We start from the raw sequence: 27,647 nt of genomic DNA on the forward strand, positions 1-27,647 counted from the left end.
AAAAAAAAGAAGAAGTAGGATCTTGCTATATATACATATATATTGTTTTATACTTTGCTGTTTTCATTTAGCAATAATACAGATATACACTTAAAATTATACAGGGGCATCTGGGGTGGCTCAGTTGGTTAAGCATCTGATTTCAGCTCAGGTCATGATCTCACAGTTTGTGAGTTCAAGTCCCACTTTGGGTTCTATGCTAACAGCTCAGAGCCTGGAGCCTGCTTCAGATTCTCTATCCTGCTCTCTGCCTGCCCCTCCCTGCTCACACTCTGTCTGTCTCGCTCTCAAAAAAATAAAATTATATAGTATATTCTTTTTAACAACCGATTTTCTAGTACATGGGTGTACCATACTTTAGTTAACTATTCTACTGATTAAAACTTGGGGTATTTCTGTTTGTTTCTATTATAAACAGTGCAATAAATAAGACATATATGTATCTTTAATTACATCTCTACTTAGAAATGCAATTGCCAGGGGGTGCCTGGGTGGCTCAGTCAGTTAAGGATCCCGTCTGACTCTTGATTTTGGCTCAGGTCATGACCTCACATTCCATGGGATCAATCCCCTCTTCGGGATCTGTACCGTCAGCACTTGGGATTCTCTCTCTCTCTCTCTCTCTCTCTCTCTCTCTCTCTCTCTCTCTTTCTCTCTCTCTGCCTCTGTCTGCCCCTCTCCCATATACACAGGTGCTTTCTCTCTCTCTTTCTCAAAATAAATAAACTTTTTTTTTTAAAGAAAGAAATAGAATTGCCAGGCCACATAAAAATCACATTGTAAAAATACTACCAGATTTGTCTCTAAAAATGTAGAACCATTTTGGGGCGCTTGGGTGGCTCAGTCTGTTAGGCATCCAACTTTGGTTCAGGTCATAATCTCATGGTTCGTGAACTTGAGCCTTGTATAGGGCTCTGTGCTGATAGCTCGAAGCCTGGAGCTAGCTTCAGATCCTGTGTCTCCTTCTCTCTGCCTCTCCCCATGCTTGCACTCTCTCTCAAAAATAAACAAAACATTTTTTTTAAAAACTTAAAAATGTAGAACCATTTCTAGCAACACTAGGAAAGTTTAATACTTATCCCTATCAACACTAGTATCAATCATTTTATTTGTTGCCAGTACGATGGGCAAAAAACTACTCTTAATTTTTGTTTTTAATTAATAAGGTTGGAAACCATTTCAGATTTTTATAAGCCATTTCTGTTGTTTTCTTTGAATTACCTGTTCACAACATCAGCTAATAATTTTTTCTCTAAGTTATATGTATCAGTCATATTGATTTTGCAGAAGTTTTTTATATAATATGAATGTAACTACTTGCTACATATGCAGCAAGTATGTTTGCCTAGCCTAAAATCTGTCTTCTAATCTTCTTGTTTAGAAGTATATAATTCCTTTATTCAAAACTGACAATCTTTTCCTTTAGGAGTTCTAAATTTGCTTTTTTCCTAACAGTTTCTCCCATTTGCCAAATTATAAAATGTTCTCCCAACTCTTCTATTCCTTAAGTCTTCTAAATGTACATTTATAATCCATCTAGAATTAATATCATACTTTTATCCATCTTTTAAAACATTTTTAATGTTTATTTTTATTTTTGACAGAGGGAGGGGCAGAAAGAGAGGGAGACAGAATCTGAAGCAGGCACCAGGCTCTGAGCTGTCAGCACAGAGCCTGACATGGGCCTCCAACTCACAAACTGTGAGATCATGACCTGAGCTGAAGTTGGACAGTTAACCCACTGAGCTATCCAGGTACCCCCATCTGAAATTAACTTTTGACTAATTTTATTTCCTCCCAAGTAAGTAACATCCATTAAACTAAACATGCTTTCTACAGAGTTTATTCTATTCATTTTTTTATTTTTTTAAAGGTATTCATTTTTTATTATAGAAAATTTCAAAATATAAAAAAGAAGGTAAAAGAGAATAAAGAACTCTAAGTACCCACCACCCAGCTTCAAGAACTGTCATATCAATCCATCCCTACTGATTTAAAATGACATTTTGGGGGGCACTTGGGCGGCTCAGTTGGTTAAGCTGGGAGCTAAAATGGTTATGCATCTGACTCTTGATTTCGGATCAAGTCATACTCTTACAGTTCATGGGATCAAGCCCCATGTTGGGCTCTGCAGTGACAGTGCAGAGCCTACTTGGGGTTCTCTTTCTTCCCCACTGTGTTCCTCTCCCACTTGTATGTCCCCTTTCTCTCTCAAAATAAATAAACTTTTAAAAATGTTTCAAATGCCATTTTTATCATTTACTAAACCTCCACATACATTTGGCTATATATCTAAACACTCTGTTGTACTTTAATCAATGTGGTTATAAAATAATGAGACATTAACACAAAATTTTTTATAAAAACAATACAAATATCCTCTTTATACTGCATTATAATGAAATAAAAAATATAGTAAAATACAGGCCAACTACTATAACAAATAGATCCAAAAATATAGTGATGCAAACAAGATAGAAATTCATTTTTCTTGTGGCTCGTTCACAGCCGATAGGTGACTCTGGTCCAGGAGGTCAGACAAGGAGCCAGGATCCTACCCTATCACTGTTCTACATTCCCCTCAGGCATTCCTTGTCCACATCTGAAACACACCACATAATTCCTTTCCAGGGATGGAAAGAAAGAAAGGGAGACAAGCAGCTCCGTTTTAAGGATTTGACCTAGAATGTGCATACTTCACTTTCACTTACATCCAATCGGCCAGAACTTAACAGAACTGCCAGAGAGGCTGAGAAATACAGGCTCTAGCTGTTTCACCATATGCCCACTCATAAGTAGAGAGTATTTGTATTACAAAAATAGGGAGGATTGAAATTGAAGGGAAAATTCAGTCTTTACTATAAAAGTTAGTGTAAAAATTTTTGTACCACAGAGTTTGATTAAAGGCACTTAAATGAGTTGTCAAATTTATAAATAAATTATGCTGTTTTATATTATAGAAAGTCAAGAAGTCCAAAATTCCAAAATTGTTAACTTTTGGCAATGACAAAAGACCATCAGTAGCAGATATTTTCAAACAAACCAAACAAATAAAGGTGATGGTTGAATAATAAGCAGGAAAGTAATTACTCTTTTAAATTTGTGGTATAAAAAGGATGTTTTGAAAATGGATATTTGAATATATTTCTACGAACACATGATTTTCTTCCCCTAAAAAAATGTAAGTACATTATCTAGCAAAGCTTATTTTATAAATTTTAAAATTTGAAAAGAGTTCCTTAATCAGTTTAAAAACCGCCCAAATGAAGATTTTCAGTGAGTTTTGGAATCCTCCATTTAAAAACAAAAAATCAGTTCCTTCAGATTAGTTAGAAAACCAGATTAGAAAACCAACTGACATTAAGAAAAATGAAAATGTACTACCAAATTTTACTTTTAAATAAATTTGGATAATCAATGAATGAAATTAAGAAATTATTGTCATAATTATAAGAGCAGTCATCAATGCACTTTTTCCATTTGAATCTTCTTAACTTATCTTTTCACAACTACAACAATGGCTAAAACCAAATATCAAAATAAATGGAGCTTAAAATAACCAGTATTTGAATTTCTAAATCGTAGTGTTAAGCAAACACTTTTTTAAGGTTAAGCATGTTTAACTACATTTTTCTCATAGTGAAGTTTGTTATTATACTCTAATATGGGGATATGGTATATAATTTAGAAATAGATATATTCAATATACATATATATATTGAATGTGCATGCTGATATTTTACTGGTGAAATATACAATCAAAACTGTGAGGACTGCTGGTAGAAAAGGACTTGAATTATTTATGTATTTTTCTTCAACATATAAAAGAGGAAGAAAAATCTAAAAGGACCAGTATTCCTAGAAAGTACTCAAAAGGGTAAAAGACAGCTGTAACGTGAAAAATGGTTCTAGGCACAAAGACATTACACACATAGCCACCATTTAATTCCAACTACCCTGCACTGAATTATTATACTACAATTTGTTTCTGAATTAATTTCCTCAAAAATATACACACATATGTATATATGTACATTACACTATATATAATTATCTTATATCTCCCTTTCTAAATATATGCATGTGTTATGAGATATATAAAACACAATATAATATACATTATTATATTATATGTTACATATTACAATTATATAATGCTATATATTATATAGTATATTACATATGTAATACGCATAAACATATATACATAAAGGAATATGTGTGCATGTATATATTTAAGGAAATTATTATTATATTATATATCCCTTTAAAAATATTCATGTAAGTTTCTATTGCCATTAAATTACCAATTAAAATTCCTGTTTTTCCCATAGCTGTATGCCAGCATAGTTCTGACAATAATGGACTCCAAGCTACCAAATATGAGTGCACTTTGCCACAAATCCCCCAGCCAAAGAGCATGTTGTTGTATATTGAGCATATGCTGCAACATGTAATAATTACTCCTCTGTAGCCTGTCCTTAGTTAGAGTTCTGGCTAAAATTTTTGACTCACAATTACTGCCAGAAAGTGTGCCAGTGATAGCTCTAGCCTTGTATGCCAAAGAGAAACAAAGGAAGTAGGAAGTAGGGTACACTGAAAGACAAAATGTAAGTTTTACAATGGCTCAAGGCAACGTCAAAGAAACCACTGCAAAAATATGAGGACAAAGATTTGAAACGAACAGCAACTTTATGGATATCCTTGGCGGAAAAACTAACACTTTGATGAACTATAGCTAGAAGAATGGCTAAGAGAAATAGTTCATTCCACAGACTCTGAGGAGAAGAAGGGAATGATTGCCAACTCACACTGGCAGGAAACACATCCCAACTGCACTGATTGAGTTAGCACTGCCATTTCCAGGAGTGGGGAAGGGCTATGCATGCGTCGTCAAGTTCTGTCTAAGCTTACAACAGATAATTATTACTCAAGTATTCCAAGAAACAGAAGAAGATGAAAAGTGTCTTAATTCATTTTAAGATGCTACCACAGCCTAAAAATAAACTTTGATAAATTCAAGAGAAGCAACTGTAGACCAATCTAACATATGAAGATAAATAAAACCCTAACAAAATGTTGGCAGTGAGTTAAAATACTAATAATCCAAGGTTAAATAGAGTTTATTCCAGTTATTAGAGGCTGACTCTACAACAGGAAACCCATGTCCCCCCGACTAATTCTGAACTATGAGCCATAGTGAAAGATTTCCCCAAGTAACTAAGGATCCCTACAGATTTGCTGAGGAATTTGATATAGCATTTCAAACTTACAAGCAGGTTTCTCAGATTTCTACCAGATGGTTCACATGCTCACTGGTGAAGGTCAAGCCCACCAGCTGGATGAAAACAGCTAACTGGGTTGATCCTGAAAATCTCTATAATTGCAGATAGGAACCCAATCCCTTGCCTTGTTATATAATGAGGCTCAGGCAATCACTAAGCCATTTTACCTAGCAATCCCTGGGACTTTCTCAAAACCTGTTCATTTGAATAAGAGTCAAAGAGAGGCACCAGGATGGCTAAGTCGGTTGGGCGTCCAACTCTTGGTTTCAGTTCAAATCATAATCTCATCGTTCATAGTTCCGAGCCCAAAGTTGCACTGCACTGATAGCACAGAGCTACTTGGGATTCTCTCTCATCCTCTCTGCCCCCATACCCCCTAACTTATACTCTCTTGCTCTCAAAATAAATTTAAAAATTAATTAATTAATTAAATACTCTGCTCATTAAAAAAAAAAGTCAATGACACAGGGGTACCTGGGTGGCTCAGTTGGTTAAGCGTCTGATTCTTGTTTTTGGCTCAGGGCATGATCTCACAGTTTATGAGTTCAAGACCCACATCAGGCTCTGTGCTGACAGTGTACTGACTGCTTGGGATTCTCTCTCTCTCTGTCTGTCTTTCTCTCTCTCTCTCTCAAAAATACTACTGGCTCTCTCACTCTCTCAAAAAATAAATAGAAAAAAAGGTCAATAAGCCCTTGCATTGTTATTACTATTATTATTATGGCTGTTGTTTTTAAGGAAAGAGTTTTCAGGGAAAATTCTGGCCTTCCTATAGGTGTCGAATGCATTCAGGTAGCCTTCAATTGTATGTCCATCAATATGCTGAACCAAGACCTTCCACTTCTAGTTAAAAGAACTGGGATGGAATGGTAAACCATGTCCACTTGAGCTTTTTAATTTAGTCAATCAGCTCGCCCACACGCTAGGTGATTCATCTAAAGCAAGACCACTAAAATCCTTAATTTTCAGCTCCAACAAATGGAGGCCCTACCAAACTGAACCCCTTCTGGTCTTTTTCATTACTGCAAAAAGCCAAGACACTGGAAAAAGGAATGTTACAAAATTCAAGTACACCAAGGCCCTTCGGCCCTCTACCCAGCCTTTCCAGTGGCCTCCCAATGATGGAACCCTGAGCAACCACAGGGGCTCTCTCAATCCCTCCTTTTACTCAGCTTGGAGAAATGACCATCCAGATGGGGAATGAATCTTACCAACAACAGAGCTACACTCTAGGTATTCAACCTCACTGCTGTTAAAAAGCCCCTGCCTCCAAGTACTAAAACAGTTCTTAACTCCTCTGCCCCTGTTCATTTATTGAGCCAAGATTTCTTAGAGACGTATCATGCCAGAATTTCTTCCTCTTGAAAGGGGTAATTCTAGAATTTGATAGCAGCAACCAAAATAGCCAAGCAGGTGAATCAAATGACCTGTAAACATCTTTATTTGTTCCACCTCTGACAACACTACACCTAACATTAAATATACTATTTGTCCCTATTGGATCAGCCATAAAGCATCAAGCCCACAATAGATTATAAGGTTCAGGGCCTTATTATCCTCTTTACTAGAGTCCCTTGTCACCCTATTGTTCCAAATATCCATATTTTGTCAGCCTATGTCCCCACTGAAGGCAAATTTTTCACTGTAATTAATTTATGTAGCATCTTCTTTACCATTCCTAAGGTTAAGGCAGCCAGTATCTCTTTGTCTTTATTGGGCATGGGGTGCTCAGACCTCTTCACAAAAAGACAGCATCCACCTGTTAAAACATTTCTTTTTAAGTTTATTTATTTATTTTTGAGAAAGTAAGAGTGCAAGCAGGGGAGGAATAGAGAGAGAGAATCTCAAGCAGTCTCCATACTGTTAGTATGGAATCCAGTGCAGGGCTCAACCTCATGAACCAAGAGATCATGACCTGAGCCAAAATCAAGAGTCAGCCGCTTAACCAAACAAACCACCCAAGTGCCCTAAAACTTTTTTTAATGTTTTATTTATTTTTGAGAGAGAGAGTGTGAGCAGGGAAGGGGCAGAGAGGAGGACAGAGGATCCAAAGCAGGCTCCTCGCTGGCAGCAGCAAGCCCAGTGGGGAGCTCAAACTAACAAACTGTGAGATCATGACCTGAACTAAAGTCAGAAACTCAACCAACTGAGCCACATGCCCTAATGTTAAAACTTAAAGGGATACAAAGACTCCAAGGAAAAATTGCAGTTTCCTTAAACTCAAGTTTGATAGTTGTGGCACAGGATGGAAGAAGTCATTTTCAGGAATTGAAGCAGATGACAGCTGAAGGAGACCACTTTCCCAAGATTTAGATTTAGATCATGGCATCATGAACTTCCCAAAATGAAGAAAAAAATAAACCTGACCCTATCATTTGGGAAGATCAGAATGACCTAGCCTAAAAGCCTTTATAAAGGAAAGCATGATAACTACCCCTGCCCTTGAACATCAACTTTCTTTTTTCTTTTCCCTCCTGAAAACCCTGCCAACCTTCTTCCCTCTTTTGCAAATAATGTCCCTCATGACTTCCTGACTCTGACAAATTGTCTCCTGATAATGCTGATTTTTCATGGCTTACCAGAAGTTCTTATTTAAAAGATAAAAATGATAAATATTATGCTGAGTATACTATTGCAATTCCTTTTGAAGTAGGTATGCTTTAGAGTAGCTCATGACTTTGGAATACTGCAGGAAAGTGAGGCTTCCTCACTTCCAGTGAGGACAAAATTCAAAATGGCCTTTATGTCCAGGAATTATTAGCTATTATCAAGGTCTCTGGGCATTCCAAATTTGATTCTCTGGACACTAAAGGAAACAACCTCATAGATATTTCCATAGAGAACTCTGTTCTCAAAGGATTCAATGACCAAATCTCTGTCCTGGTCCTAAGGGATGCTCTCCCAAATGATAATCTAGAACTGACTACAGATAACCAATAATCAGCCAAGGAAAGGAAAAACAACATTGGAAATCTAATAACCACTGGTTTGATTTAAATTAAAAAAAAAAAAGAAAAGAAAAATCTGGCTTGGGCCAAATAATAATCCAGGCCCACAAGAAACGCTAAAATTTCCATTACTGACTACTAAATAGGCATTTAATCATCGGTCTACTGATGAAATGACAACCTTTATGAACCAATGCTTTGGAGAAATAGTAAGTCCACAAAGAGTGCCTACGTTGCTTGCCACCCACGGCCCAAAATACAAGTCAAGGAAACCTGTCCTCACTGCCCCCAGACACTTTCCATTACCCAGTAAACCATTTGAGGCTCAGCAGATGGATTTTATACACCTTACCCTGTCTAATGGATATTAATATGTCTCAGCAATGGCTTGTAGTTTTAAAATATCATTTCTACCTGGGGAATGCCCCCTCAAACTTCATAACTAGGGAACTCACTTCAACAGCAAAATGCTTCAACAAGCCTGTACCATCTTGCCAGTCTTACTTTCACCCTCAATCCTTAGGGTTAGTAGAACATACTACAACATTATTAAGACTCAATTGGCAAAATCTGTAGATTCTCCAAATATGCTAGCCAAAAGCAATGCCATTAGTTCTTCTGAATCCCAGGTCTACCACTTTTGGAACCCATAAACTCTCACCCTTTGAGATAATCACAAGATGTCCAATGCACTTGGGTCCTGCTTGTTTTGACCCCTAGCTGGTTAAGGGGGATATACTTCAATATCATTAAGGCCTATTTGTTTCTATTGGGAATAACCATGCTTTAGCAGAACAGTCTCTGTTCCCTGGAGACAAAGACTGAAAACATCACAGACTGCAGCCTGGAGATTTCAGTTATTGGAAAAGTTATCTTCACAAAGACTCTTTTCAACCATGTTGCAAAGGAACCAACACTTGTGCCACCAAACCCCAAAGAAAAGACTCTTGAATCCATGTGTCACATCTAAAGAAAGCACCAAACCCTGACTGGACCTGCACGCCAAGTGGTGACCTGAAAATAAAGATTTCCAGGAATTGAAGCAGGTAATAGCTAAAGGAGACCAGTTTACCAAGATGACGGGACCAAGCCTGTATACTTTTTTCTCACTATTGCATTTTACTGTATTTCTTCCCTCTCTTTCTTAGCCCAACCTCACAAAAGGGAGAAACCTGTCTGTTGGATCTGACACCAGAAGCTCTGATCTGTTCATGACGTTGTAGATCCCTCAGCCTTCTATCTGTTCCCCTGCATCTAAGGGAAATATAAACAAGCTAACTCCACTTTGCAAGGCTTTCAGAAAAGACACCTTTAAGCTGGAATAGTTCCTTGCAGAATGTCTGTTCTTTATCTTGTTCCATATTATCGTTTTTAAGCTTTATACCTGTTGACTGTCAAACTTTTATAGACATGACACACCCAATAGAGTGATGTTAGCTTAGTGCTTCACATGGTCTGGAACACTTAAGATACAAACCTCTGATGGGAAAAGCCTGAGAATTCTCCCTTCTACCCTTCCCTGTTACTGAAATGTGACCTCAATAATTTCGACCTGCACACTTTCCCTCCAACTTAGACATGACATCAAGAAAGGTCCTTCTTGTCACTTCGATTTAGTGTTCAAAATCACTAAATACAAAAATCCCAACTCTTGATCAGCAATGCTTCCAAGTAAAGATCTTGATCAAAGGGGGAAATGTGAAAATAAATAAAGGAAACTTCATTAAAAATGAAGTTGAGAAACCCTGAAAGGAGAGTTCTCATGCACTACTACCCACTTTAAGAAGCATACCTCACGTACCCCAATAGGAGAAAGCCTACTTAACCTATCCCAGCAGAAAGATGGAAAAACTTGCCCAGCCACAGCCCAGCCAATGAGAAACTGCCACATTCAGCCAGTGAGAAGCCATAATAGCCCCTCCAGCTTCCTTCTTTCCCCTATAAAAGCAAGCCCCTCTCTCCTGTTCTCTAGACTAGCTATGGTTTTCTTGTCCTGAAATGCCATTCTCTGCTATTCCCCAAAACAGCTTATTTTGCTGGTAAAAGATCTGGCTCTTTTTTTTTTTAAGTCAACATGCTTTAACAGAATGGCTGGGACATAATTTATATTATTTCATCTCAGCTTTGGCCATCTAAGGTTTCTACTAATAGTCTTTTATGGTGGAAGTAATTTGATGAAACCAATAAATTAAACATATATAGAGAGGAAGACATTTTTAGCTACAAATGGACAAAATCATTTTTTCTCATTTTTAAACAGGTTGCTTATTTTAATCTAGCCATCAGAAGTATAAGCTATTCTACAGTGCAAGAAAGGTCTCTCATTTCACCTGTGTACCCTAAAATGTTCCTAGATAACTTCTCATTCATAGTATAAAACATTTTTTAATAAAAAAAATGTAAGCTAAAATGAGAGGCTACATTCTTGCACAAGGGAATGGGACTTGATTCTGCTTACCGCTTTTGTGGTTAGAATACTTCCAACAAAGGAGTGAAAACTACATCTCCACGAGCATTGTGGGAAACAAATGCAAAGAAGCTACTGGTCATTTGAGTTTAAAGAAAAATTCAAAGTACAAATTGTTGGAAGCCATTTTCTGAACTCACTAAGTTGAGAAAATTCCTTGTGAGGTAAGGCGGGTTTGCAAGGCTCCTGCCATCAGATGGCGACCGATATGTACCCCCCACTCAATTATTTTTGCTTGGCACCGACCTCCAAGGTGCCTTGTTGACTGGTATCAGGAGTGACATGCCCCCGTACCCTAAAAATATGCTAACTGTACCTTGTGAAGGAACTTATTATAGGAATTTCTTCTTTTGTGTTTATGGGAGCAAAAATTACATTTCCTGAGAAACCTGTTTTACTTCCCCTCAAGAAAACAGGCTATTAACCCCTGCTCACAAAGAACTAACTTTTGTTTTTGCTATGCTAAAAACACTGCCTTGTATTTGAATGCTGAAGACACCTTCCTTCCCCATATGATAAGCATCTAAATCACCTACAATCAATCACTATTGATAAAGATAATACATAAGTCTTCTACCAATCTATGTTCTGGGAAATTTTTACATACCAAAGAATTTGTCATCAGGAATCATCGTCTAAGGCAACTGCCACTCCTTTTTTGTATCCCATATATTTTTTCAATAAATAAAGCTGACTCTCAGGTCAGAGCAGAGATGCCTGCCTGGGGAGCAGAAACTCGAGGGTCTCTCACTCTCTCTCACCAACACCATCCATCCTGCAGGGAGCCCTGGACCAGCTGGAGCTGGACTCCAGCAACAAATGCTTGCTTTAAAAAACATTTTATTTAATTCTATGAGATAGGAGAAGATATGGATTGCAACACTCTATTTTAGGCCAAACTTTGATTGAATTGACTAACATATTTGTGCCTGCTTTTTTTTCATAGGAATTAAGGATTACTGATTTGGGCACCTTAATGGTTGGCTAATTTAAAATGCTGTCTTGGCATAGTAATGCTGGGCCAATAGGTCACAAAAAATATACAGCCAAAATAGCATTAAATAGGAAGGATGTTACTTTCCCATCTAGATCCTGCAGAGACTGCCAAAGCCAGCAGTCATGAGTCAAAGTTCACCTATCATTCTCAGATCTCAGAAAAGGAGAAAGACATCAACCTGCACCCTAGTGGTGGGGGGTGGGAAGCAGGGTGTAAAGTCTAGGACAGAGAAACAAGAGAAATTCTTCTGCTTAGGATGTAGAGAGACCAAGAAAAAAACAGAAGAGTTAAAGACTAAAAGAGATGGAAGGGCCTGGGCCAAGAAGTCTGGCCTGCCCCTTGACAGAGCCCTGGTCCTCCCCTTCATTCCCACACCCACACACACACTTTTGGAGCATTCAGCTAAACCCTATACTTCTAGAACTTTTACTAGGATCCAGTATGCACTTATTTCAAGTAAAGGCAGCAGCAGTGGTACTGTGTACGTGTGTACCTTGTGGCGAGGAAGTGCATCTCCCTGGGAAGGACCCTCCAGCTGGAGAAACCATAAGATACGTTCCCCTGGGTTTCTGTCCTCCACCCACATTCCTCACTCCCTAAAGGAAGACAGAAAAGAACTCTGTGGGATAGGAATGAAAGCACTCATATTGATTTACATGTAAGAATCAGCCTTCTTATATCACAGCTGATAAAATCAAATTGTCTCACCAAAAGGAATAACACTTACGAAGTAAGATTACAAAATGAACAAATTTATCCTGTCCCTGTCAAACAATTTTTCCTTATTTGGAGGTAATGCTAAACTCTTTAAAAAGATTAATTTTAACTCGTAATGTAATTCATTGGTAAGCACAGACATATATGTAAATTTTCTCCAAAACTGTCCCACTCTCCCTACACAATTCAGCATAACTAAACATAATTTAGAACACTGATAAGAAAGAGAAAACTAAAACATGATATATCCACCTGGAGATAAAGAATAAACAATACCTAAGTATATAAGGTACCTGCTACTTGGGCAGGTAGAATCAGTGGAGCAGTAAGATAAGAGTAACAATATTTATATATTCATGAATAATTTCTGTGGCTAAAGTGGGTCCAAAGAATTCTAAATCCTCCCGTTGTCATCCAAACACAGATTGCCAATTAAAATTTTTCTAGCAGCTCAAGATGGAAAAACATTCAAGCTAAACATAATCCCATGATCTATATTTATACTTTCCAGGTGGAGGCACCATGGAAAGAGCTTTATTTTTTTTTATTTTTTTATTTTTTTATAATAGTTTATTGTCAAATTAGTTTCCATATAACACCCAGTGCTTCTCCCCACAAGTGTCCCCCACCATGACCATCCTCCCTCCCCCCTCCCCCTCCAGTCTATGGTTCGTCTCATGGAAAGAGCTTTAATTTCCCTCAAACCCCTGAACTTAATCCTCTGCTTTCAGGTCATCTCATCTCCCAGTGGATCTATTTTTAGCATCTCTTATTATTCCCGTTCTTTCGCTTATCTCTACTATCATCATTTCCTGCAGCAGGACCAAATTTCCTGATGCAGGGAAAATAAACACAAGTGTCCTGATACAAAAGATGGATTATTATAAAGCTACCAGAGAATTTTAGACTTCCACCGCCTTGAAAACTATCTTTCTGATTTATTCTGACACATACCTTCTTAGCAAGGAAGATTCAGAAAGGTGTGTTGCCAGAAAGGCATCTGCACTGTAAGCATAAATCAATATAAGTTAAATTCACTCTGAATGAAAGCATTATGTTTACTTTTCATACAGTGCAAGTGGATTATTCAGAACCCACCTTTTAGTGTCTGGCACACAGTACTGAAGTCATTTAGCTATTTGCCATTATTCTTTCTTTTTCTCAACTTTTCCTTGGACTTTATTCATTCAGTAATTCAACCAATATTTTTTGAACTCTCCTATGTGCACAGCACTGCAGCACTGAAAACAAAACTGAATAGACACAATGCACCCTCAGGAACAACCAGTCCAAAGGAGAACAAGACTTGAAAGCGAGTGATGCAATGAAGGGGACATGAAGAAGTATGCTCAGGAAATATTATGGGGCAATGGAGGAGGCAGTCTGCTCAGGGCGGGGGGAGGGAGAGGATCCACTGTGTCAGAAAAGCCGGGGTCACAGCTTCAAAAATGAGTGAGCATTCAACAAAGTCAAGGGCAAGAAAATGGCCACTGGTCAGAGAAAGGAGGATGCATAACAGCACTGAAAATAATGAGCCAGCAGTCTAGAGCTGGGATCAGAAAGTTAAATAAGGCATTCTTCCATTTTTCCTTTACTCATTCCACGGTAGTTAGTTTGTGACCCTGATGTTTTGGGGGTTTTGTTTTAAAGAAGGCTGGAGACCTCCCTCAGGTTTTTGAGTGGAAAGCTTGTTAAACCCGTTTAACCGAGTCAGTGGGAGGGTATACTCTCCTCAACCCAGTACAGTTATGCCTCACCTCAGGTGGAAGTACACTTGGAGAACTTAAAACAGATGACACAAGAGACACAAAACAAAGTACCAGCACCCAAGATTCTGTCGTGAACATATTCATGATTGTGTTATTAAAATGCAAATGTGTGATATATGAACTGTATCAGTTCAGAGTAGGTAACTTCAGCAGGCACTGACCTCAGAATAGAATGGAAAACAGGAGCAGGTAATAAGGAGAAGTACTTAAAGACATAAGTACAATAATCATGGGATTAAAGGGCACCAGAGACACACTGCCTATTTCAGTTTGGTTTGGACCAGATTTTCTCAACCAGCCCAGCTAATGCAGCATCAAATATCATTTTTTCAGTCATTCTGGATTCATTTAATAAAATAATCTCCCAGTGAATGATACCAAACTAGCACTAGTACCACAAAATCTCCTAAAGAGATGCCACCAAACTTTAAGAAGCAAAAACCAGATAAAACAACAGAAACCTGGGAAGGTTGATGTAAATGCTATAGGAACTATTCTAGAGTTCAGAAAAAAACATGGGAAACCTAAAAATTTTATGAAGCCAATACAGCATTGAAATAGAACCCTGATAATAGGTTACCCAAAAAGAGAAAACTTCAGACCAATCTCACGTATAAAGATTCATGCAAAAATCATAATGAAAATATCAAGAAGAATCAGCAGCCCATTCAAAGAACACATGATGAAGGGGGATTTATTGGAGAAATTCAGGAGTCCAGTGTTAGTTAGAAAAATCCATTATATTTCATAAGCCTATAAAAAAAAACCATACAATCATCCCCATTGGCACAGAAAAAGCACTGGAGCAAAGAATTTGGAAAACAATCTGGATCAAATCATTCAATAAGACAGAAATAGATGAGCTACAGACTGGGTCCTTTCAGGAAAGCAGAAAGCTCATCAGCTCTCAGAGGGGAGTGAATAAAGAGAACTGGTGAAACAGGTGTTGGAGGACTAGAAGAGCAAAAGGAAGACTCTGAGCTAACCTAGACATAATAAATGCAGCCTCCACCCGCAGGTTGGGGGTGAAGTTGGGGGTGAAGGCAGGAAGAGATTAGGTTACATGAATGTGGGAGCTCAAAGGAGAGGCTCCACAAAGCTGCAGCTTGGATGGTGAGAGGGGCACACTGCTCAGGTGCCATTAGTTCCTCAAGAGCTCAGAAGAGGAAAGTGCCTCTGAGTTGGGGCTCATTCCTCTGAAGAGGGATGACTGCCTGGCTTCAGCTGATACCTATGAGGGGGAGTAATGAAACTGGTTCTGGCATTCTAGAGAAAAAGCTGGAGGCTGAGGTGAGCTACCTTTACTAGGGCAACTCTGACAAGAACAAGAGATAGATGTGATTCTCCCTTCTCCCAACTTCCAGGCTACCTCTAGTGCCCCCTACTGACAGATCCCTATAGAAAGCAGCTGTCAAAGGCATCTGAGAAATGTAGTCTACAGAATCCCGGCCCCCAACTCTTGGGACTATAGTATGTAAGGTCAAGGTGGAGCCAAGAGAACAGAAAATAAATTACCAGCACAAATGGATAGTCCTGAAACATAATAAAATGTATTTATATTAACCCAATACCCAGCTTATGCTTACCAGGAAAATACCAAAGATATCGCCAGTAAAGTCAAGCACCAGAAAAGGATACCTACTGTCATCACTATTATTGAACATTTTACTGGATGTCCTGGCCAATACAAACATACCAATAAAATAAATAATAAATGTACAATAGGAAAAGAGGATGTACAATAATCTCTACTTGCAGATGATATGCTTGGAGGTTTTGTTTTGTTAAGACTTTATTTTTAGTTCTTGCTTTGGCAGCACATATACTAAAGATTTTATTTTTAAGTAATCTCTACACCCAAGGGGGGGCTCAAACTTAGAGCACTGAGATCAAAAGCTGCACATTCTACTGACTGAGCCAGCCAGGCATCCCCAGATATCTGGAAAACCCAAGAGATTCCACTGAAAAGTATTACAAACAGTAAAATAAGTAAGTAAGCAGATTATAAGGTTAAGGTAATGAAACCAGTAGTTTTCATATATAGAAACTACAAACAGAAGATATAATGAAGAAAAGACCCACTTTTAATCACAACCAAAAAGATAAAGTATTAGAAATAATCTTAACAAGAAATGTGGAGAAAATACATGAAAAAGACTCTTCCACAAAAGAAAGGTTTAAAATAGAAAAACACAGGGGTGTCTGAGTGGCTCAGTCAGTTCAGTGTCCGACTCTTGACCTTGGCTCAGGTCATGATCTCACAGTTCATGAATTCAAGCCCTACATCGGGCTCTGCACTGACATTATGGAGCCTGCTTGGAATCCTCTCTTTCTCCCTCCTTCTCTGCCCCTATCCAACTCATGCTCTCTCTCTCAAAATAAATAAATAAACTAAAAAATAAAATAGAAAAGCATACCAATTATTAGATGGGAAAACTCAAAATCACAAAGACTCAGTTCTCTTTTAGCAAAATTTACCTTTAACATGGTCTCAATAAAAATACTAATTTTTTTCTTAGAATTAGACAACCTTATTCTAATATTCACATAAAAGAGGAAAAAATAAAAATAAAATAGCAAAGCAAGGGGCTCCTGGGTGGCTCAGTCCATTTAGTATCCAACTCTTGATCTTTGTTCAGATCATTATCTCACGGTTACTGAGATGGCCCTCCATGCCCCGCTGACAGCACAGAGCCTGCTTGGGATTCTCCTTCTCCCTTTGCCTCTGCCTTTCCCCAGCTCAAGTTCTGTCTTTCTGTCTCTCTCTCTCTCTCTCTAAAAATAAATAAATAAACTTTAAAAAAAAATAGCCACGCAAAAGAGTATCCATCCCAGTAAGAGAGGACATATTATGAAGCCTCGGGAATTAAAAGAAAGCATTATGGAAGGTCATATCATGTATTTATCAAAACTGAAATATGTAAACCTTGGACCCCAGAATTCTTCTGGGGGTTCATCCTGCAGGTAACATTTGTACACACGTGAAATGTTTTATATTTAAGCATGGTTTGTAATAAAAGATTAGAAAATTCCCAAGTGTCATATATAGGGGGATGATTAACTAAATTATATTTTGTATCCAATGGGATGCTATGCACCTATAAAAAGAATTAGAGCACTCTCTATAGAAAGCTCTCCAAGATACATTAAGTGGATAAAACAAGACACATGACATGTATACAGCACATTACTATGTATATATAAAAGAGAAAAACAAAATATATTTTTATTTCCTTGTAAAAAGAAAAATAATAAAGGATTCACAATAAACTAAGAACACTGGTAATCCAGTATTTCCTTATATATGAGGAACAAGAATGGCATAAAGAATTCTCACTGATATATTTTTATTTTATATGTTTTAATTTTTGAATCATGTGAATGTTTTTACTCATGCAAAAATAAAACAAAACTTAAAATAAATAGGCAATAGCAGCAAATACTGACTAACTAAATCTTTAAGTTCTACAGAGAAAAGATACCAGCATACGAAGTTTTTCCTATTACCTTTTCCCATTCCCCCAGTCCCATTACCAAAATCCCATGTGCAGAGCCAGAAAAAACAAATAATAACAAACCCCATTTACCCTTTGATTCTATATACAAGTATAGCAACTCTCAGGAAAATGCAGGGATAGCCAAAGAAGAGAAAAATGAAAACATCAACACTAACTTCAATGAATGACAAATTTCTTCACGAAATTTGGGAGGGAGGAAAGAGTTCCACAGAGGCAAAGCTAGGTCTTATTCAACCTGATTTTACTCGACTTAAGCTTCTGACAGAAAAGCCTCTCTCAGTCAGTTGAGTTCACTCTTCTAGTAAGACCGAGCCCTTCAGAATTAATGGCCCAGTGTAAACTGCCCTTCAGGCTCTGGTGGTTCCTGGATGAACAGGGAAGGAAAGTGGAGATGGTTTCAGAGCCTCTGGCTCATTTCATAAATCTCAGTACCCATTCCAGGTCCCTATGCCATATCCTGGTTCTGCAGGGCTCTGATTTGGGGATCTACTGAAGGAGTTGCAGCAAAGGTATTAATTAGCTAGATTTCAGCTGCTGGAAGGGTTTAAAGCAAAGTTAACAACATTGAAGGAGCAGCTTGAAGGAAACCCAGGTATATCTTTTTTCCCTTTTACAAGTGACTCCTCATCTCCTTGGTTTTGTGAAAACAAAAAAGAAATAAAATGTGCAAAGTCACATTGAGAGACTTAGGTTTCCAACCTAGAAACCAAAATATAAGATTCAAAAATCCTTAGTTATAGTCCCCTTTTGAATATAATTTTAAAGGACAGAGTTCCAAAATCCCATACATTTTCCTTGCTTTTGCTTTTTTTCCATATGTAATAAAAGACTAGAGATGGGCTTAAAATTGATGAGCACCCATTTGAGGCTAAGAATCAACTCTTGCCTCATGTGATGATTTTTTTATATCTTTGTCTGAAGTTCATTAGCTGCATAAAACCAAATTTCCTTATCACTGTCTTTAGTATTTCCAATGTCCATTCATATATATTAAAAAAAGATACAAAAAAGCAATAAAATATCCAAATAATTGCACAAATGCTGAACAAAGATGTTAATATTGCTGAAATTGGTTACAGCCAGGTGGCTCTCAAAATATTCCTTGGTTGAGATCGACTGACATAATCTGAAACCCTGGCATGAAAACCTGTTTAGCGATGGCATTAATATACTATATGAAAGGGAAGGTTATCCACACAGTCAGAAATCTGCACAGGCAAAGGAAGCCCTTCTATTGTGGAATTCAAATTTCAGACACTTCCTGCTGTCGCTGTCAGTCTTTTATAACCTGAAATGAATTAAGCTGAAGTGATTATCCTCTAATTATATCTAGCTGCATTCTTCAGTATGGAAATGACATTCTGATGGGAGGTGAGGATAGAAGTTTGGGGAAGAAAGGCAAAAGGGATTTTAGAAGCTGAGGAGAATTTAGGGGTAGGCAAGCCCAGTGAGACCCTGAAGAAAGTTCTCCAAGAAGCCAAGAAACAGGCACCTGGAGGAGCAGAATGAGAAAGAGGGAAGAGTGGAAACAGCAGAACCAAATTTCAACTACTTTGTGTTTTCTCAAACATGCCCTAGTGACTCCAATTAGTTTACCCACTTAAGCCCACTCATTCATTCATCAAATATTTACCAAACATCAAATATTCAACAAAGAGTACGTACTCTGTGCCACATGCCACACAAGGCTGTGGAGACAAACATAGGTTTAAACAGTGCAGGTCCACAGGCCAATTTTTTTTTTAAGTTTTTATTTAAACCCCAGTTAGTTAACACAGTGTAATATTAATTTCAGGTATACAATACAGTGATTTAAAGACTTCCATACAACCCCCGGTGCTCATCACAAGTGCACTCCTGAATCCCCATCTCCCATTTCACCCATTACCCCATCTCCCTCCCCTCTGGTAACCACCAGTTTGTTCTGTGTAGTTAAGAGTCTGTGTCATCTTCTTTTTATATATATATTTATTTATTTTTGAGAGAAACAGACACAGAACATGAGCAGCAGAGGAGCAGGAAAAAAAAAAGGAGACACAAAATCTGAAGCAGGCTTCAGACTCCAAGCTGTCAGCACAGAGCCCAATGTGGGGCTCAAACTCATGAACCATGAGATCATGACCTGAGCTGAAGTAGGACACTCAACCGACTAAGCCACCCAGGTGCCCCAAGAGTCTGTTTCTTGGTTTGCTTTCCTCTCTCTAGCCCCTCCCCCCGCTTTGTTCATTTGTTTTGTTTCTTAAATTCCACATATGAGTAAAATCATATAGTACTTGTCTTTCTCTGACTTCTTTTGCTTAACATCATACTCTCTAGGTCCAGGCATGTTGTTCCAAATGGCAAGATTCTGTTCTTTTCTATGGCTGAGTAATTTACTACATCTTCTGTATTCATCCATCAACCCATGGACACTTGGGCCATTTCTATAATTCAGCTATTGTAATAATGCTGCCATAAACATCAAGGTGCATGTATCCCTTAAACTTAGTATTTTGTATTCTTTGGCTAAATACCTGGTAGTGCCATTGCTGGATCATAGGGTGATTCTATTTTTAACTTTCTGGGGAATATTCATATTGTTTGCCATAGTGGCCACACCCACAAACAGTACAAAAGGGCTCCCCCTCCTCCACATCCTCACCAACACCTATTGTTTGTTGTGTTGTTGATTTTAGCCATTCTGACACATCATACAGTTTATATATATATATATATGTGTGTGTGTATATATACATATACATATATATGTATATATACACACACATTACAATACTATAAATGCATTTTCTCTTCCTTGAGTTTTCTTAATAATATTTTCTCTATATGTTATTATAAGGTAACAATATATCATACATATAAAATGCAAAATATGTGTTAATCAACTATTTTATTGGTAAGGCTTCTGGTCAACAGTAGGCTACTAGTAGTTAAGTTTTGGGGAGAGTCAAAAGTTATATGTGGATTTTCAACTGCCAGGGGGGTTGACGCCCCAAACCCTGCATCAAGGGTCAAATGTACATAGCACCTGCCTTAGGAAGACAGATGTGTAAATCCCAATACCAGTCCCAGAGAGGAGAATGCTGGAGATTAAGTGGGGATTGTGAGATAAAGGGAGGAAAGAGGTGATGTTTAGTCCTTGTTTGGTTTTTTTTATTTTTGAGAGAGAAAGAGAGAGAGCATAAAGCAGAGGAGGAACAGAGAGAGAAAAGGAGACACAGATTCTGCAGCAGGCTCCAAGCTCTGAGCTGTCAGCACAGAGCCAGATGCGCGGCTTGAACTCACAAACCGTGAGATTGTGACCTGAGCGGAAGTCGGATGCTTAAGCAAATGAGCCACCCAGGCAACCCAGTCCTCATTTTGAAGCAGGAGTAGGAGTTTGCCACACACACACAAAGAGTAGAGGAATTCCAGCGCTGGCAAAAGTAGGAAAACACAGAGGACAGTGAGCACGGATTGAACAGCTGGGCCTTGTTTGACTTTAGGTAATGTATGCATCAGAGGTAGGGTGGAGCTGAGACTGAGAAAGGGTGTACTCATTCCTTAAGCAATGGGAAGCCATTAAGCGAAAGGCATAGATCAGACTGATTATAGTTACCTAACTCTGCTAAGGTAAACTGCAAGCCAGAGCCAAGGTGACTGGATGACAGACTATTTTAAGAGCCAGTTTCTACACTGTCTCTGGCTTATGAGCTTTACATTTGTCACCATTGCATTTTATTTCATTAGAGGCTACTCATCTTCTCTGTTACTGCCTTTACCAAGCGACTGTACAATTTATCCTTCAAACACATACATTTTTAAGACTGAATGGGAGCACTAATCAGGAGGGATATTAAAGCAAGAGGCATAAACTGAAATCCATGGCAAAAAAAGGTGATCTCTCCATCACTGGAGGTTATTAGCATAACACATATTTTGATTCTAGAAAAATGGCAACTCTCGACTTCTCATTTACTTTCTGAGTTTTTTCCATTACTTTTTGGTATGCTCTGAGTTTACAAACTCCAGCATGTTGGCTGTAAATGGTTCATCTCAGCTGGAGGCCAGTTTACTAATTTGTTGATCAACAGCCCACCAGTGGTCTCACTGTGGCACACGTATAGTCTCCATTCTCAAAATGGAAAGATCATCCTTTTTGTGACCATCTCAGGTTGGTTACCCTCTGCAAATGAGGATGCCTCCAGGCTGGCCCTTCCAAGGCCAGTTAACATGCACTCAGGAAACATAATTTGAGTATCAATCTTAAAAAGCATAATTAGGACACTATGTTTTCTTACAGAAAAAATATTCCAGCATTTTCAAGGCCAAATATTGATATTCACCAAAAGACTTTCCTACCATGTCTTTTCTTTTCCACTGTTTCTTTGAACAATATAGATAACAAAGAGTTACCAAATATATCTAAAAAGAATTTTTTTTTTTTAGTTTCCTGGATTATTCCCCTATAGTGTCGCTATCAGTTTGGCAGTATCTCTCTGTTTTTCTAGCTACACACACTAGTTCAGCTTTAATTAAAAGGCCTGTTGCCATAGTTTCTCAGAGAACAGCTCAAGGCATGCTTGAGTCCATTATTTTCTTGAGGTTTCTAGAGAAATTATAATGTAGCAGTAGCCAGCCAAAATTTCCTAATTTTACCTCCCACCCAGTACAGCATATGATTCAGACATATAGCTAGATATTCTAAATGTTTAAGAGAGTCTAAACAACTAGGAATGTCATTTAAAATTCAGCCTTTGGTTTCTGCTATTCTGCCAGATCAGTATTGTAACCAACAGCAGACCAAGGGGGAATTCAGCCCCTCAGTCTGCATCTGACTGCATCTGTGGAAAACACCAGCCCATTTTTCTTTCTAATAATAATGGACAAAATGCAGTATATTTACAAGTTATAATAATCATATAGCTTCATATATTCTAATAACTCAGAAACGTAAATTCCAATATGCTTGAAAACGAAACTCTCAGAAAATAGATTAAGTATTGGAAACTCACTTATTTAAGAATTTCAAAAATTAAAAAGTGGAGCTCAGAAATCCATTTCTTTTTTTTAAATTTTTTAACATTTATTCATTTTTTGAGAGAGATAAAAAGTACTAGTGGGGCAGGGGCAGAGTGAGAGGGAGACACAGAATCCGAAGCAGGCTCCAGGTTCTGAGCTGTCAGAGAGATCAGTGAGCTGAACAGTAAGATCATGACCTGAGCTGAAGTCAGACTGAGCCACCCAGGCGCCCCATAGAGATCCATATTTCTTAAAGTTAAAACTTGATTCCATCTGAATCCCACCTTGCTTTCAGATGGCAGTTTTCACTGTAAGTCCTAAAGAGCAAGCTCAAGGGTTCTCTGAGCTTTTAAGGTTAAAGAATGTGAATTAACACTGATCCTTATGAATCTTAGAAAAGGCAAATGCCAATTCAGCTTGCTCCACTGCTCTGCTGCTGGGTAGCTATGCGCATGGACTATCCAGGTAAAAGGACCAGGGTCGGAATTTCAACTCTGGGAACAACCTCTGTATGACCTTAGGCAAGTAAGGATTAAATGAGATAGGACATATGTAAAGATAGGAAAGCTCTCAGGACATGGCAGCTACTATCATTTCCCTATCTCTGACACCGAAGTAATTGCTGGGGCAGGATATGGGACAGAATGAGATCTCATTATTTCTGGAAGAGCCAAAAATCACCATGCTCTCTTTGACTATCAATTTAGGAGCTAATATAAACTACCTGATTACTGATTTTCTTCAACCCAAATATTACATACATGGTTTGACTTCCACATTCTCTATCACTAAGCTTCCTTTTATTCTTTTTTCTATACAAGATGGACAAATTCTAAAAAGTATTTAAGAGATAGTAGGGCCATATTTCCAACCAGGAGCATAAGGAAATAAAAAATTTTGCATGCATGTTAGATTTGTAGGTACTTGCTAATTAAAAAATGCATGGTTGAATGAATGCAGTTTCTATTCATCACAGCTTTGTGTTTCTCTGTGTTTCAATCAATAGGTTTATATGTTTTTTCAAAACCACATACAGTATACTATTTTCATGGATCCCCAGAACATCCCGCAAAAAGAACAGATATTGCTATTTCTGGTTTATCAAAGGAGAAAGTAAGCTTCAGCAATATTAAGTGATTTACCCAAGGTAAGCTAAAGAACAGGACTTGTCCTTATGTCTTTTAACAACTAGCTTGGGTTCATTTCCACTGCACCACCTGCAGCCCTATCACTGCAGCATGGTAAAGACAAGCTGAGACACATGGCCCCGGGGAGTTTTTGTAGTCTCATACATTCGCTGAATATGTACGTCTTTACTGTCGAACAAACTTGGAGCACATTAGCGGCCATACTGCAAGTAAAAGATGTGAGCTAGAATTTCTAGTTGTACACTATGGATCAGGAACAACTTTATGAATTACTATCTCTCCAGGCATTACAGGTAATATACATAAAATTATCTATAACACCTCACCCCTGAACCATAGTGGAAAGGAAAGCTCAACTCACCCTGCCAAAGGCATTACCCAGGGAAAATTTTCACCTGACAGAGGTTTCTGTCTAATTATCCTTGTCTAATTAGGATTGGAATTATCTGGTCATCTTACTGCAGGACTTTTTTTTCCCTTTATTTATTTATTTTTTAAATTTTAGAGAGAGACTGCAAGCAGGGGACAGAGGGAAAGAGAGAAAGAATCTCCACTGAGTGTGGAACCCACACAGGGCTAGATTCCACCACCCTGGGATCATGACCTGAGCCAAAATCAAGAGTCTGGACACTCAACTGACTAAGCCATCCAGCTGCCCCAAAACTGCAAGATTTCTTAACTGGGATCTATTTCTGTCCTAGGAATTCACACATGAGCATTAAGAGGGCCTCCACAGTCACTTGAAAGTATATGCAAATGTATGTCTATGTATCCCTAATATTTCTAGAGATATAAACCACAGATTTCATCAGATTCTCACAATTAAGATCCCACAGGAGGATTTCAGAACAGTAGAATTTGACCTCCTTACTATAAATTAATTATTAAACTTGTAAGTTTCTTTTTGCATTGCAAATTTCTTTGCACTTTTAAAAAGCTAGGCAGTTTAAGGGTGCCTGAGTGTCTCGGTTTGTTAAGCATTCAACTCTTGATTTCGGCTCACGTCATGATCTCACAGTTCATGGGATCAAGTCCTGAACTGGGCTCCGTGCTGACAGGGTGAAGCCTGCTTGATTCTCTCTCCTGCTTCTCCCCCAACTTGTTCTCTCTCTCAAAATAAAGGAAATAAAACTCAAAAAAAAAAAAAGCTAGACGGTTTCACCAAATCTTCTCAAATATATTTGGGATTCTTTGGGGATGCCCTTTAGCAGCTTTTAAAACAAGAGGCAGGTAGCTACACTCTACATCAGTCTGAAATGCTTGAAAAGGCCTGCTTCCTCCTCCTACAGGTCACTGCAGAATGGGTAGTGGCAGGAATTTACTTATTTGATATTTGTTAATGATTCTCCAGAGTTAGTCAATTAGTTATTTAAAGCTTGTTAATGATCTACTGCCTAATTCTTAATGTGAGAATTCTATTCTCTGTGTAAATAACTTCAATAACATGATAAAATATATATTGTTTTCTCCAAAATCTGCAGGTAGTTCTTTAATCTCAATCTATTTAGTTTCCAGAAATTAGAAGGAAATCTAGAAAATACATCAATCTGGAGAATAATGAGCTAGATCAGAAAAGAGACTTTTCCAAATGAAAACATTGTTTAAGTTACTAAAAAATCCTGTCTAATGAATATAAATGGAATCTTCAGTGTTCCATGAGTTATATGTAACAATACACACTTCATCTTAGATGGCAGAATTCTATAAGATTTCCCAAAAAATAAACAAATAAAAAGAAAAGCACAGGCTTAAGGTGGAAGGAGGAGAGACAAATTGAAAACATATCAGGGTTCTGGGTATAGTAAAGTAGAATAAGCATATGTCTCCCATTGAACACAACTATATAACTGAACAGAATGCACGGAGCAACTGGCTATGTGAGGATTCTGAAAAGCAACTAGTAACAAGGGACTTGAAGTAAAACGGTCTGAACTTGCAGTATCACCAAACCAGTTGTGAGCTTGCCATTTTTGGTCTTCAGTGTACCCCAGACTAAATGCAGTTCAGCCGCACAGCCTGAAACCCAGAGCTAGGTACTGAGGCTCTGAGAGAACTCCAACAGAAGACCCCTTATCCTGACTTGAGGAGTGAGGAATGGAGTGCAGAAATCCCTCCATCTTTTCTCCTAACTCCCAGCCCTCAAGCAATCCCACCACCAGTGACACTGGAAGTCCCAGAAGAGTAGGAACCAAAACTCTTAGGAAGGAAACCTTCCTCTCTGATCCCAAGAAAGTGGGGTCAGCTCTCAGCACTTTAGATTCTGTCTTCCTGCTACTTAGCCCTGGATGCAAGCATAGTCACAGAAGTATGCAACAGAACAAGATCATGAAAGCCCCAACTTTCTGACTAGATAGAAGAAAAAAGGTATCTGAAAGCACTGCCAATTATACAGAAAGACAAAGGACTAAAGGGGAATACTATTAAGCCAACAAATTAGACAATTTGGATGAAATGAACAAATTCCTAGAAAGATACAAATGTCAAACTGACTCAAGAAGAAACAGAAAATTTGAATAGGCATATAAAAAGTAAAAAAAATTGAATATTTAATTTTAAATTGATAACATAAAATATTACCACAGAGAAAATACCAGCTTCACATAGCTTCACTGATGAACTTTACTAATATTTAAAAGAATACCAGTAATTCATATAAAATAAAGAAAAACTCAAAATGGATCATAGACTATGTACAAGAATCAGAACTCTAAAATTTCCAGAAAAAAAATAGAAAATTTTCATGACCCTGAGGGAGGTAGAGTTCTTTGATATGATACCATAAAGGAAAATAATTGATAAGTTAGACTTAATGAAAAATTTTACACTTTACACTTAAAAAGATAGCACTAAGTAAATGAAAAGACAAACCACAGACCATAAGAGAATATTCACAACTTTACGTCTGTTAAAGAACTTATGGGGAGCCTGGGTGGCTCAGTAGGTTAAGCATCTGGCTTCAGCTCACATCATGATCTCACGGTTCGTGGGTTGGAGCCCCGCGGCGAGCTCTGTGCTGACAGCTAGCTCAGAGCCTGGAGCCTGCTTCAAATTCTGTCTCCCTCTCTCTCTGACCCTCTCCTACTTGTGTTGTCTCTCTCTGTCTCTCAAAAATAAAATTAAAAAGAAAAAAAATAGAAAAAAAAGAACTTATATCCAGAATATATAAAGAACGCTTACAACGAGAAGGCACAGAACCCAGCTTAAAAATGGGCAAAGATCAGCTCTGGTATGAACCTACCCTGTGGCTAATCTCTAGAGTTGTAGTCCTGTATCTCCATCCACCTTCTCTCCTACCTGTGTGTCCCACCACCCCATGAAAGAGTCAGTGGATATGGACTGAAGCCCCCGAACTATCTTTTCAGGTATGAACTAAAAGCTAACAAAAGGGATTACGTTAAGGTAGATAACAATGAAAATAACACCAGCTATCTTTTAAAATGGTCAGTTTAGAGACCAGTGCAAAAGATGAATTGTACAATCATATATTTGATAAGGTGTTAATATCCAAAATATATATAAGAACTCAAACAACTCAAGAGAAAGAAAACAACCCAATTAAAAAATAGGTAGATCTGAATATAGTTTTCTTTTCTTGTATCTATAATCCCATTTATATGTGGAATGTATAACAAAACAAAACATAAAACCAAACTCATCAATATAGAGAATAGATTGTGGATAACAGAGGAGGAGGAGTGGAGGATAAGTGAAATACATGAAAGGGTCAAAAGATACAAACTTATAGTTATAAAATAATCCAAGGAGAGGTCATATACAACTTGAGGACTAAGGTTGATAGT

The 27,647-nt window shown here is 37.9% G+C and overlaps 1 protein-coding gene and 1 pseudogene across 3 annotated transcripts in view; one reads left to right on the forward strand and one right to left on the reverse strand.

Moving 5' to 3' along the window:
- DST (dystonin) overlaps positions 1–27,647 on the reverse strand; it is a 489,005-nt gene that overhangs the window by 444,865 nt on the left and 16,493 nt on the right. The gene's annotated exons all lie outside the window — the stretch shown is intronic.
- The window catches only part of LOC115296371, a 50,810-nt pseudogene that overhangs the window by 21,831 nt on the left and 1,332 nt on the right, over positions 1–27,647 (forward strand).

This window comes from Suricata suricatta, chromosome 7 (assembly GCF_006229205.1).
Source record: "Suricata suricatta isolate VVHF042 chromosome 7, meerkat_22Aug2017_6uvM2_HiC, whole genome shotgun sequence".
Taxonomy (NCBI): domain Eukaryota; kingdom Metazoa; phylum Chordata; class Mammalia; order Carnivora; family Herpestidae; genus Suricata; species Suricata suricatta.